The sequence below is a fragment of the Callorhinus ursinus genome, unplaced genomic scaffold (genome assembly GCF_003265705.2).
Source record: "Callorhinus ursinus isolate GAN/ISIS: 27379988/994484 unplaced genomic scaffold, GSC_fseal_2.0 scaffold79, whole genome shotgun sequence".
NCBI lineage: Eukaryota > Metazoa > Chordata > Mammalia > Carnivora > Otariidae > Callorhinus > Callorhinus ursinus.
This window is the reverse complement of record NW_027397141.1, coordinates 2,391,382-2,403,567: the sequence shown is the minus strand read 5'-3', so window position 1 is coordinate 2,403,567 and position 12,186 is coordinate 2,391,382. Positions and strand designations below refer to the sequence as shown.

Here is a 12,186-nt window from a genome sequence, read left to right as displayed (position 1 = left end):
GAATCTATTTTTGTGTGTGGTGTAAGGAAATGGTCCAGTTTCATTCTTCTGCATGTGGCTGTCCAATTTTCCCAACACCATTTGTTGAAGAGACTGTCTTTTTTCCACTGGACATTCTTTTTTTTTTTTTTTAAGATTTTATTTATTTGACAGAGAGAGACAGAGAGAGGGAACACAAGCAGGGGGAGTGGGAGAGGGAGAAGCAGGCTTCCCGCGGAGCAGGGAGCCCGATGCAGGGCTCAATCCCAGGACCCTGGGATCATGACCTGAGCCGAGGGCAGACACTTAATGACTGAGCCACCCAGGCACCCCTCCACTGGACATTCTTTCCTGCTTTGTCGAAGATTAGTTGACCATAGAGTTGAGGGTCCATTTCTGGGCTCTCTATTCTGTTCTATTGATCTATGTGTCTGTTTTTGTGCCAGTACCATACTGTCTTGATGATGACAGCTTTGTAATAGAGCTTGAAGTCTGGAATTGTGATGCCACCAGCTTTGCTTTTCTTTTTCAACATTCCTCTGGCTATTCAGTGTCTTTTCTGGTTCCATACAAATTTTAGGATTATTTGTTCCATTTCTTTGAAAAAGGTTGATGGTATTTTGACAGGGATTGCCTTAAATGTGTAGATTGCTCGAGGTAGCATTGACATCTTCACAATATTTATTCTTCCACTCCATGAGCATGGAATGTTTTTCCATTTCTTTGAGACTTCCTCAATTTCTTTCATGAGTATTTTATAGTTTTCTGAGTACAGATTCTTTGCCTCTTTGGTTAGATTTATTCCTAGGTATCTTATGGTTTTGGGTGCAATTGTAAATGGGATCGACTCCTTGATTTCTCTTTCTTCTGTCTTGTTGGTGTATATAAATGCAACTGATTTCTGTGCATTGATTTTATATCCTGCCACTTTACTGAATTCCTGTGTGAGTTCTAGCAGTTTTGGGGTGGAGTCTTTTGGGTTTTCCACATAAAGTATCATATTATCTGCAAAGAGTGAGTTTGACTTCTTCTTTGCCGATTCAGATGCCTTTGATTTCTTTTTGCTGTCTGATTGCTGTGGCTAGGACTTCTAGTACTATGTTGAATAGCAGTGGTGATAGTGGACATCCCTGCCGTGTCCCTGACCTTAGGGGGAAAGCTCTCAGTTTTTCCCCATTGAGAATGATATTCGCTGTTACTCCCTCACTTTCAATCTGGAGGTGACTTGGGTCTAAAATTAGTCTCTTGTAAGCAGCATATTGATGGGTCTTGTTTTTTGTTTTGTTTTGTTTTGTTTTTTAAATCCATTCTGATATCCTGTCTTTCTGTTGGAGCGTTTAGTCCATTTACATTTAGAGTAACTATTGATATGAATTTAGTGCCATTGAATTACCTGTAAAGTCACTGTTACTGTAGATCATCTCTGTTCCTTTCTAGTCTTTTGAAAGTCTCTTTCTGCTCAAAGGGTCCCCTTTAATATTTCTTGCAGGGCTGGTTTAGTGTTCACAAATTCCTTTAGTTTTTGCTTGTCTGGGAAGCTCTTCATCTTTCCTTCTATTCTGAATGACAGCCTTGCTGGATATAGTATTCTTGGCTGCATATTTTTCCCATTTAGCACATATAGTTAGACATATGTCATGCCACTCTCTTCTGGCCTGCCAGGTTTCTGTGGACAAGTCTGCTGCTCACCTATGTAGCTTAAGGACCTTATGTCTCTGGCTGCTTTCAGAATTCTCTCTGTATTTTGCATGTTTCACCATGATATGTCTTGGTGTCAACCTGTTTTTGTTGATTTTGAGGGGAGTTCTCTGTGCTTCTTGGACTTGAATGCCTGTTTCCTTCCCCAGATTAGGGAAGTTCTCAGCTATAATTTGTTCAAATGAACGTTCTGCCCTTCTCCCCCACTCTCCTTCTTCTGGGACTCCTATGATATGGATATTATTGTGCTTTGTGGAATTGCTGAGTTCCCTAAGTCTGTATTTCTGATCTAATACTTTTCTTTCCCTCTTCTTTCCAGCTTCATTATTTTCCACATTTTATCTTCTGTATCACCTATTCGATCCTCTGCTTCTTCCATCCTCACTGTGATTACTTCTAGTCAGTTCTGCATCTCAGTTACAGCATTTTTTATTTTGGCCTGACTAGTTTTTAGGTCTTTTAACTCTGCAGCCAGGGTTTCTCTGGTGTCTGCTATGCTTCTTTCAAGTCCATCTATTAGTCTAATGACTGTTGTTCTAAATTCTTATTCAGATATATTGCTTATGTCTGTTTTCAGCAAGTTCCTGGTTGTGAATTCTTCCCGACCTTTCTTTCGGGGAGAATTCCTCTGTCTTGTCATTGTGCCTAGATTTCTGTCTTTTGCATGTTAAGAAACCTTGTTATGTTTCTTGCTCCTGAGAGTAATGCTATATCAAGAAGGGGTCCTACACTGTCCAGGGCCTGGCACTTCAAGAAGTGTTTCTGGTGTGTGCTGTGTGCACTCCGCTGCTCTGTTTTGGCTGTTCTTTCCCACAGGTCAGTCCCCTGCAGAGTTCCTCCTTGCTTGCAGTGGGGAGCGCCTTTAACTAGATGTGCTTTGATTTGTTTGTTAAAATAAGCTTGATTTAAAAAAAAAAAAAAGGCGTGGTCTAAGAAAAAAGGAAAAGGAACCAAAAAAGCAAACAGACAAACAAAAAACTGTAAGACTGATTCCAAAGAAAAAGAAAGAAAGGAGGAACAAAGAAAAAAAGAAGAAGAAGAAGAAGAGGAAGCCTGATCCAAAAAACTAGAAAAGGAAACAAAACCAACAAATGAACAAAAAACTGCAAGTCTGATTCCAAAAAAAAAAGAAAAAAAAGAGAGAAAGTCTGGCCCTATTTCCACTGGAACTGAAGCTGACACTCTGGAGCCCTCTGTGATCAGTAGATGTGATGCAGGGGTCCTGTGCTGGTCCTCTGGGGAAGGGCCCTCCTGCTCTGGCTCACAGTCACACCTGCCCTGGTAACCACGCACTTGCTGGGCACAGAGGGGCGGGGTTTGGTGTAAGTTCCTCCAGCCTCCACTGGGGGCGCTGTGCTTCTTTCCAAGTCCCCCCCTGCTGGTGGGCGGGGGGGGGAGACGGTGTTACCCCGCCCTGTCCACCCAGCTGTCCACCGCTGTTCAGGAAGCCCTGACAGTAAAAGGGACCATCTCCCCTCCTGTGGCCCAGGATTCGGTCAGATCGCTGCCCTCAACCTGTCCGTGGCCGGGCCCTCAGCTCCCAGGTGCCACGGTTCTCCTGGGTTTTATCTCAGGCAAACGGCTGGGATTCAAAACTCGAAATCTTTTTGTTTGTTTGTTTGTTTTGGTTTTATTTTTTTTAAGATTTTATTTGTCAGAAAGAGGAAAAGTGAGAGAAAGGGATCCTGAGTAGGGGGCAGGGCAGAGGGAGAAGCAGCCGCCCCGCGGAGCAGGGAGCCCGACGTGCGGCTGGATCTCAGCACCCCGGGACCACGACCTGAGCCGAAGATCCCAGCACCCCGGGACCACGACCTGAGCCGAAGATCCCAGCACCCCGGGACCACGACCTGAGCCGAAGATCCCAGCACCCCGGGACCACGACCTGAGCCGAAGGCAGCCGGCTAGGCGGCTGAGCCACCCCTGCCCTGGAGGAGAGGCCTGCAGCAGCACCCCTGGCACCACTCTGCCCCAGAAGAGCAGTCACTCAGCCGCCCAGGTGCCCAGAGTCTAAGTGAAGCTGCACAAAGAGCTACAAGCAGGTCACCTGCCCTCTACACGCGCACCTCCATTGGTCCGCTGCTATTGACTGGCCGCTCGGTGGCTCCTGGGGGGCCTTTTGTCCTTGAAGAGGCAGTATACCCTCTTCCAAAAGTTCTCGGGGCGGGGGCATCTCTCCCAGTGCGACCCAGGGCTTCCCCACACCACATCCCTGGTCCGCTGCCCAGGAGCCCTACTGTCCACCCGGCTTGATTCTGGTGAATGGCGTGGACTTCTAAAACCCAGAATCTGAGCTCCACTGTTCGCAAACAGCTTGCCGTAGTGTGTTGCTCTGGACCCCCCCATCAGTGGTCCTGGCGGAGTGTTTTCCTCGCGGCAGCCCCACTCGCTGCTCTCTCTCCCTCATTGTCTTCTCTCCATGAAAAGAGCTCCCACGCCCTCTGCAGCCCCACAGATTTCCTCTCCCCCAATTCACGTCTCTGAATCTCGCATCTGCCGGTCTCTTCCTCTAATTGTGCCAATTGTCTTCTTAATGCTCAGATTGATTTCCTAGCTGCTAAAAATGATTTTCTGATCTAGCTGTGTTGGAGGGATGCGGCAAGCCCAGGGCCCCCTGCTATTCCACCATCCTTACTCTCTTGGTCTCAGCAGTTTGTTCTCTATAACTAGGAGTCTCTCTCTCAGTTTGTCTTTCTCTTTTTTCCCCTCTGCTCTTTTGTTTTGTTTTGTTTCTTAAATTTCACATGTGAGTGAAATCATATCTGACTGACTTATTTCACTTAGGATAATACTCTCTAGCTCCATCCATGTTGTTGCAAATGGCAAGACTGCGTTCTTTTTTATGACTGAGTAATATTCCATTGTGTGTGTGTATATCTATCTATATATAGAAAGAGAGAGAGATACCACTTCTTCTTTTTCTTTTATGGATTTATTTTAGAGGAGAGCACATGCAAGCGGGGGGAGTGGCAGAGAGAGAATCTTGAGCAGACTCCCTGCTGTGTGTGGAGCCTAATGCAGGGTTCAGTCCCAGGACCCTGAGATCATGAACTGAGCTGAAACCAAGAGTCGGATACTCAACTGAATGAGCCACCCAGGCGCCCCTACACCACCTCTTCTCTAGCCACTCATCTATCGATGGACACTTGGGCTGCTTCATGGTTTGGCTATTGTAAAGAACCTGCAATGAACATAGGGGTGTATATATCCCTTTGATTTAGTGTTTTTGTATTTTTAGGGTAAATACCCAGTAGTGCAATTCCTGGATTGTAGGGTAGTTCTATGTTTAATTTTTTGAGGAAACTCCATACTGTTCTCCACAGTGGCTGTACCAGTTTGCATTTCCACCGACAGTGCACGAGGGCTCCCTTTTCTCCACATCCTCTCCAACACCTGTTGTGCCTTGCATCTTGATTGTAGCCATTCTGACCAGTGTGTGGTGGTATCTCACTGTGATTTTGACTTTCATTTCCCCGATGATGAGTGATGTTGAGCATCTTTTCATATGTCTGTTGGTGATCTGTATGTCTTCTTTGGAGTAATGTCTGTTCCTGTCTTCTGCTCTTTTTTTAACTGGGTTATTTGTTTTTTGGGTGTTGAGTTGTATCAGTTCTTTATATATTTTGGATACTAACAATTTGTTGGGTATGTCATTTGCAAATATCTTCTCCCATTCAGTAGATTGCCTTTAGTTTTGTTGTTTCCTTTGCCATGCAGAAGTATTTTATTTTGATGAAGTCTCAATAGTTTATTTTTGCTTTTGTTTCCCTTGCCTCTGGAGACAGATTTAAAAAGATGCTGCTACTGCTAATGTCAAAGAAATTACTGCCTGTGTTGTCTTCAAGGATTTTTATGGTTTCAGGTCTCACATTAGGTCTTTCATCCATTTTGAGTTTATTTTTGTGTCTAGTGTAAGAAAGTGGTCCAGTTTCATTCTTTTGTATGTGGCTGTCCAGTTTTTCCAACACCATTTTTTGAAGAGACTGTCTTTTTCCCATTGCATACTCTTTCCTCCTTTCTCAAAGATTAATGGACCATATAATTGTGGGTTTATTTCTGGGTTTTCTGTTCTATTCCATTGATCTAGGTGTCTATTTTTATGCCAGTGCCATACTGTTCTAATTACTACCACTTTGTAATATAATTTGAAGTCTGGAATTGTTATACCTCCAGTTGGTTTTGTTTTGTTTTTCAAGATTACTTTGGTTATTTGGGGCCTTTTGTGGTTCCATACAAACTTTAGGATTATTCATTTTAAGTCTGAAAAATGCTGTTGGTATTTTGATAGGGATTGCATTAACTATGTAGATTGCTTTGGGTAGTATGGACATTTTAACAATATTTGTTCTTCCAATCCAAGAGCATGGGGGGTGGCTCAGCCAGTTGAGCATCTGACTCTTGATTTTAGCTCAGGTCATGATCTCGTCATCATGAGAGTCATGAGATTGAGGTCCATGTCAGGCCTGGTGCTCAGCACCAAGTCTGCTTGGGGCTCTCTCTCTCTCTCTCTCTCTCTGCCCTTCCCCTCCTGCTCACACTCTAAATAAATAAATAAATAAAATTTTTTAAAAAGGAACTGCAGCAGGTTTCTGTACATTGTTTTTGTATCATGTGACTTAACTGAATTCATTGATCAGTTCTAGTAGTTTTTTGGTGGAGTCTTTTGGGTTTTCTATATATATTATCTTGTCATCTGCAAATAGTAAAAGTTTTACTTCTTCCTTACCCCTTTGGATGCCTGTTGTTTTTTTATATTGCCCGATTGCTGAGGCTGGGATTTCTAGTATTGTGTTGAATAAAGGGCTGAGAGTGGATGGACATCCCTGTCTTGTTCCTGATCTTACAGGGAGAGCTCTCAGTTTTTACCCATTGAGTATGATGTTGGCTGTGGGTTGGGAGAGCTCTCAGTTTTTACCCGTTGAGTATGATGTTGGCTGTGGGTTTTTCATATATGGCCTTTATTATGTTGAAGTATGCTCCCTCATAAAGCTACTTTGTTGAGGGTTTTGTCATGAATGGATGTTATACTTTGTCAAAAGCTTTTTCTGCGTCTATTGAAATGGTTGTATGGTTTTTATCCTTTCTCTTGTTGATGTGATGTATCATGTTGATTGCTTTGTGAATATTTAAACCACCCTAGCAACCCAGAAATAGATCTCACTTGGTTGTGGTGAATGATTTTTTAAAATATTTTGTTGGATTCAGTTTGCTAGTATTTTGTTGAGGACTTTTGCATCTATATGTATGAGCGATATTGGTCTGTAGTTCTCTTTTTTAGTGTTGTCTGTCTGCTTTTGGTATCAGGGTAATGTTAGCCTCACAGAATGAGTTTAGAGTTCCTCTTTTATTTATTGGAATAGTTTGAGAAGAATACATATTAACTCTTCTTTAAATGTTTGGTAGAATTCACCTGTGAAAACATCTGGTCCAGGACTTTTGTTTCTTGGGAGTTTTTTTTTATTACTGATTCAATTTCATTGCTGGTGATTGGTCTGTTCAAATTTTCTCTTTCTTCTTGCTTCAGTTTTGGTAGATCATATGTTTTTAGGAATTTATCCACTTCTTGTAAGTTTTGCAATTTGTTGGCATATAATTTTTCAAAATTCTCTTACAATTGTATTTCTGTGGTGTTGGCTGGTATTTCTGCTCTTTTATTAGTAGTTTTGTCTACTTGGATCCTCTCCCCCTCTCCCTTTGTTAATGAGTCTGGCTGGAAGTTTATCAATTCTGTTCATCTTTTCAAAGAATCATCTCCTGGTCACATTGATCTGTAATATTGTATTTTAGTTTCTACATCACTTATTTCTGCTCTAATCTTTATTATTTCCTTCCTTCTGCTGGGCTTGGGTTTTGTTTGTTCTTTTTCTAGCTCCTTTACATGTAAGGTGAGGTTGTTTAAGATTTTTCTTGCTTCTTGAGGTAGGCCTGTGTTGCTATAAACCTCCCTATAAGAACATCTGGCATCCCAGAGGTTCTGGACTCTTGTGTTTTTGTAATCATTTGTTTCCATGTGCTCTGATTACTTGGTTGACCCATTCATTGTTGAGTAGGTGTTATGGAGCCTTCTGTATTTGTGCTCTTCCCAGACTTTTTCTTGTGGTTGATTTCTAGTTTCATAGCATTGTGGTCAGAAAAGGTGCATGGAGTGACTTCAGTTTTTTTGAATTTTTGAGACCTGTTTTGTGGCCTAATAGGTGATCTATTCTGGAGAATGTTCCCTATGCACTTGAAAAGAATGTGTATTCTGCTTTAGGATGGAATGTTCTGAATGTCTGTTAAGTCCATCTGGTCCAGGGTGTCATTCAAAGCCACTGTTTCCTTGTTGGTTTTCTGTCCATTGCTGTAAGGGGGGTGTTAATGTCCCCTACTATTATCGTATTTTACTGTCCATTATTTCTTTTATGTTTGTTTTATGTATTTGGGTGCTTCCATGTTGGGTTCACAAATATTTACAATGGTTTCATCCTCTTGTTGGATTGCCCCCTTTATTATTATAGTGTCCTTCTTTATCTCTTGTTACACTCTTTGTTCTAAAGTCTATTTTGGGGGTGACTGGGTGGCTTAGTCATTAAACATCTACCTTCGACTCAGGTCATCTCAGGGTCCTGGGATCGAGCCCCGCATCAGGCTCCCTGCTCCGCGGGAAGCCTGCTTCTCCCTCTCCCCCTCCCCCTGCTTGTGTTCCCTCTCTCGCTGTGTCTCTCTCTGTCAAATAAATAGATAAAATCTTTAAAAAAAAGAAAGTCTATTTTGTCCACTCTTAAGTATTGCTACCCTGGCTTTCTTTTGGCGTCCATTTGCATGATAATTGTTTCCCTAAGTTCAACTTCTAAATGAAGTCTTTTTGACTAATTTTGCTTTTTATTTGGTATGTCAAATCACATGGGAAGCATTGTCACATAAGTGATAATAAAACTTTTTAGTGATAATAAACCTTATTATACGGAGGGATACTATGATTGTTCCAGAAATTATATATAGAATTTCTAAGGTTTTTATATGTCCTGGTATAATGTCATCGCTTGTAATCCTACTATTGAAATGTTGTGTGTCTCTGAATTTCCTTGTCGATTGAATTGTAATGACAAATACAGGTCTCTGATACCTTTAAGATCATAAAAGTAAGAGTAAGAATTTCTGGAACTAATGGGAAAACTGTGTCAAACACTCTTGCTTGAAACACTGCTGGTTCTCTAATGTTTGCTCTTCCAGATTTAAAGCTACCTATGACTTAACAGAAATTTCGTAAAATATTCCTTTGTAAACAAATATGAAACCTTTGTCTTTTTCTCCCCATGTCAGAATTCAGAAACACTCAGTATTTACATATTTTCATGGCAATACATTTATTTGCATGAGTTCAAAAAGAATCTGTTCTTGCAACAGGACATCATTGGAAACATTGGTCATATTACCAAGGCTTTGACTGAGTTGTCATATTGGAGAGAGACATGCATAGACTCGGACATGACCAGACAGCCTTAAGGTTGACTTTATGGAGCCAACAGAGCCCCTTGGAAAAACCAGCCTGGTACCTTGCTTACGGGTTTCCCTGCAGCCTGACCAAGTGAGTAAAGGTCACTTCCTGGCAGGTGCAAGAGCCTCAGGATGTTTGGGGGACTCTGAAGAGAGAACTCACCCAAACCTATAGGTATTGCAGACAAAGTCCGATGGAAAGTATTTGACTTGGCTTCTTAGCCTCAAGAAGCTGTTAAAACTTCAATCTGAAATTCTTTATGAAAAGTTCCAGTAAAGCAGATTAAAAACAGAACAAAAAAACAACAACTATATGGCTAATCACTATTTTTGCTGTGCTTATGTAAATAATTAGGCCAAGTTTATTAAAATTGGACTAATTTTACAAACAAATTAGTCTTGATTTGGCTATCTTTGGAAATGAGGGTGATTCTAGAGAGCAAAATCATGTTTCAGTAACACACATTTATGAATGTTAGATTCTAGTTCTAGTTCTAGTTCTGATCTAGTTCTGTTCTAGTTCTGTTCTAGTTCTGATCTAGTTCTGATCAGTTCTCTTTGAGTTCTGCTCTAGTTCTGTTCTAGTTCTGATCTGGTTCTGATCAGTTCTCTTTGAGTGTTATTTGCTTATAAAACTGGGCTGTATCCTGAATTCTTCTGGTTTCCTCAAATATCTGGCTATGACTCTCCAAACTAAGGTTTCCAATCTTTTCCCATTTTCTTGACTTGGAATCATTGAACTAACACTGCTCTTTTTCCTGAAGCCCTCTGGACTGAAGCTGGACAACTTGAGGTCATCTTCAGAGAGAAATTGCCACGGGGACCCATGTGTAGAGAGTCTTCATGCCTGTGGTTGTGTGGGCCACTCAGATAAGGACACAGACAGGTACTTGAATAAGTGTATTCCAGTCATCCCAGTTTGATGGAGCTGCCATTGGAAAATCCAGACTTTGAGATATTCATGGATTAGAACAGTTTTATGGATTAAAGACAATGAAGACCTGGATGCAGCTGTGACACATCAGCTGCTGTCCACTGCTAAGGGCAACAGAAATAAGACTGACTCCCTAAGGGAACAATTGGGCAGATCAAGCTGCTAAGTTGGCGGTCGGTACAAAGGCCCCAAAACCCCCTATAATGACTTTAGTACCAGACGTAGACTTAACTTACTATCAACCCCAATATTCCTTGGAAGACCTGAGAAGAGCTAGGGCCATTTGAGCATCATGCAGACACTAAAGCTGGCTGGAGATACAATGAATCCTTGTCCCAGAACATCTTATGGAAGACACAACTAACCATATTCACTGAAGCACCCACGGTGGGTGAGACACTTCTCTTCAGTGGGCCCAGGAGTGTATTGCGGGTCCTGATCTTCAGAGACTGTTCAGAAATGTGACATGTATGTTACAAACAGTCCTAAGACTGAGCCTCCACTAGTTCTGAAAGATAAACAACTTAGAGGCCCCGAACCTGGGGCTGGCAGGCAGCCCTTACCGTGATGCCAAAAACAACAGGAATTCTTGGTATTTGCTAGTGTTTGTAGACATCTTTACAAGTTGGGTTGAAGCTTTCCCACGCTGTTTAGAAAGGCCTCAGAAGTTGTCAAAAACACCTTTAAATGAACTTTAGCAAAGATATGCCAAAAGACCAACTTAACTCGGGGGAAAAAGCCTTGCTGGCTGCCCTGCTTTGGGTAAGCGTGGCCCCCAGAAGTGTGCTTGGGGTAAGCTCCTAGATGTTATATGGAAGACTCTTTCTACACCCTTTTCATGACTTAGGAGTTCCTGACAGGCTCACTTTGGGGAGTTGGATACTATCGGGTACTTTCAATGCTTCAGTTGGCTTCCAGCAGGTTAATGGACCCACCCATGTATCTGTTCCCCACCTGAATCCTGGAGACTTGGTGTCAATAAAGACTTGGAAGAGCAGGTGCCTGAAGGACCAGCTCCAACTTAATGGGACAGGACCTCATGAGGTGCTTTGGACCTTCCATTCCTCAGTGAAACTACACTCAAAGTACAAGAATCCACAGGTTCCTTACACCCTGTCAGCAACGAGAATGTAGAAAAGAATCCAGGTTGGACCAGGGAACCTCTGACGGACCTGAAACTACTATTTAGGAGAGCTGGTCCAAAGAAATCAATCAGTAAGTATAATATGCTGCTTGGTTACAACAGCTTTCCCATAAGCCCTGGATAAATACAGTGCAAGAACTAATAAAGTACAAAAATCCTGGCAGTGCAGAATGTCAGGTTTCATCCTGAAACTGAAGAATATTTCTAGGTGAGTGTGGAAAGGTTCACTCCTCTACCCCGGTCTTCACCCCATGTCGGCAGGAAGGAACCAGAGCGATGGAAAAGCTCCAGGCACCTGGAATCCTGATGATCCTTTACCCAGAAAATCTCAGTCAGCTGATGAAGTTCTACAACTAATGGGAAATGTCCAAGGTGGCCAGATCAAGGATCGGACAGACAGAATTTAACAGCTTTCCTGCATGCAAGTAATAGCCAATAAAGCAAAATTGTGGAAAAACTGGTCCATGTATGGTAGCAACTAAAATGCAAAACACCAATAAAAAATAGGAGGAAAACTATAAAACTTGACTGGAGGCTACAGTAGATACCAGAAGTGAATGGAAACACACTATATACCTGCGTGAGAGATGCAAATAGCAAATACATAGGTATCCTCCAAATTAATCTACGATAGCTCATGGAAACGAATAGAATGTTTGCTCTATAAAATATAAAAATAGATACCGTAAAGCTATTGCAACAAAAACAGTGGAGCTTATTGCAGGAATCAGTCAGTGGAAACTGAGACATGCATGTATATATGAAACGTCAGCATATAATAGAGTTGACATTTCATAGGATTGAGAAAGTAACGGACTATTCAGCATTGGACTGTACAATGGTCCATCCATTTGGGGAAATACTTGGTGTGGGTCAATATGTAAGATTATTTGAAATTCCCCACACTTTTACATACTTCTCTCACTTGAATTTCATGTGGACGTATTCTTACCATTTC

General features: G+C 41.9%; 1 protein-coding gene across 2 annotated transcripts in view; it reads right to left on the bottom strand.

Moving 5' to 3' along the window:
* ING1 (inhibitor of growth family member 1) overlaps positions 1 to 12,186 on the bottom strand; it is a 60,947-nt gene that overhangs the window by 30,772 nt on the left and 17,989 nt on the right. The gene's annotated exons all lie outside the window — the stretch shown is intronic.